Genomic DNA, 2,107 nt, shown 5'->3' with positions numbered 1-2,107 from the left:
ATTTTTTCTACGTTATTTGATATATGTTGCATTCTGAACTATTCTTGACATTATATTTATCAGAACACAGAACTTGTCCGGGTGATCAAACTTAAGGTTGCACACCTCACTTGCTGAATAAATGCCTTAGTAATGTAATGCTAACATGTTAAAAAATTGCAAAACTTAGTACTCCCTCCGTCCACATGATTTAGTCGTTTTAAGTTTGTCCTAAGTCAAACTATTTTAGCTTTGACCAACAATATATACAAGATTAAATTATTTTGAACTAAAAGAATTACATATTATGGTAGTTCAATTCATGAAGAATCTAGTAACTTTGCTTTTATGTTGTAAAATCTTATGAAACTTCCGATATAACCGGTCAAAGTTGACAATAATCGACTTAGGACAAACCCAAAACAACTAAATCATGTGGACGAAGGGAGTAGGTCAGATTTTTTTAAGGAAACATGTGACTAAGAAAGTTACCTCCATCTCTCTGAGAAGATAACGCTCAACAGCATCAAAAGAATCAATCCTCTCTATTTCGGACATATTTGACATTAGCTTTTCAATGTTAACATTCATGCGAGCCTGCCTCCAGAGCCTCTGCTGTTCTTGCTCCGCAGCAGCACGTCTTTGCCGGAACCAAGGCATAAAATTGGGGCCTTGAGAAATCTCCTGTTAAATATGAGGAACACACATCATGCTTCATTATTATGCCAGTAATTCAAAGAAGTCACCTAACAAATTTCTTCACAAATAAAAACAATTAGCTTACCTATATAGGTCCAACCAATTGGACCTCATCCTTTTGGACAAAAACTTCCCTGGACCTCTAGCTGCCAAACCATTGATGAACTCAACTGCATGAAACGGTGGTAGCAATGGTGGGTCAACAAAAGGTGAAGTCCCTTCTGATGGTGTTGTAGTTCTCAGATACGGCCCAAAAGGCACAAGGAAGTTGGTCGTCAACTCCAAGAAGTGCTGCCACAATATCTCATTGTTGACTACCGACATGGACTCCTCAATCCTTGGTGACACACCAGCGTCAATGAGCCTATTTAGAACAGAAGTATCGGGCTTTGTGGTTGGCGAATACGTGCTCCATAATGCTTCTTTGTGCTCTGTCATGAGAGAAAGAGGACCTTCTCTTCTCAATTTGATGGAATTCAATAGGCTAGTTGGAGAGAACTTATTGATTGCAAGTTTCTCAAGCTTGAGTTTCCCAGGTGTCCCATTCATTCCATTTCCTGGCGATTGGAATAAGCCACAGAATGCGGCAAACAGATCAGCATCATGGAATAGTCCGTACTCCGTACGGCACCGAGGGGTTGGCGGGCAGCAGCGCTGGCGGTGGGCCAGGATCGTCAACCGTAGGCGGGAGGTGCACGCGCAGCGTGGCACTGCCAATTGGAAGCTCCATTGGGTGCCATGGCGCCGGCGCCGGCCACACGGCAACGTGCAACGCCACCAGGGCCAGTGCGGAAGGACCGACGTCAAAGAAGAGCGGGCCGAGGATTTGCGGCAGCAGGCGGAAGAGAGAGGAGTAGGGGCGTGGGAGAGGATGACTACGGACTTCTGCTCGCCGCCGCGGGGGAGGCGCTCGTCCTGGCGCTGGCAGTTGAAGACGAAGCCGTAGAGGAAGGCGCAGCGTGGGGAGGACGGGTCAGGGATGCGGAAGGAGAAGAGCGAGTCGTGGATGGAGGAGCGGTGGCGCGGAAGGTGGTGAGACATGGAGTCCGGGAAGGACGAGAAGGCCTTCATGGAGGGGACCACACCGACGAGCGCGACGTATCCGCGGATGAGCTCGTCCAGGCACTCCTGTGTCACCTCCTCTTCAGAATGGTAGGTGCGAGCGGGCGGCGCAGGGCGCGAGGTGGAGGCGCGGGCTGGCTACGTGGGGCGCGGGCTGGTGGCGGCGGGGCGCGCGAGCCGGCGGGCGGCGTGAGCTGGTGGGAAGCGGGAAAGGAGAGCAAGAGAGACGCGCGGGGTTAGGGGATTTAGGTTTTTGGGTTAAGTTCGATGGTGTCCACGTGGCCCACATATTTAAGTTAAGAAAGTGGGTACCCACGTTCCTAATATGTTAAGTTTGACGGTTTTGGATAGGGCCCACGAATTTAAA

The 2,107-nt window shown here is 48.9% G+C and overlaps 1 pseudogene; it reads right to left on the bottom strand.

The window, feature by feature from the left end:
- Positions 1-432: 432 nt before the first annotated feature.
- Positions 433-1,749, bottom strand: LOC103628500 (protein DENND6A-like; annotated as a pseudogene).
- Between the last annotated feature and the right edge of the window lie 358 nt (positions 1,750-2,107).

This window comes from Zea mays, chromosome 5, assembly GCF_902167145.1.
Source record: "Zea mays cultivar B73 chromosome 5, Zm-B73-REFERENCE-NAM-5.0, whole genome shotgun sequence".
Classification (NCBI taxonomy): domain Eukaryota; kingdom Viridiplantae; phylum Streptophyta; class Magnoliopsida; order Poales; family Poaceae; genus Zea; species Zea mays.
The sequence above is the reverse complement of the archived record's forward strand: the minus strand, read 5'-3'. Positions and strand labels throughout refer to the sequence as shown.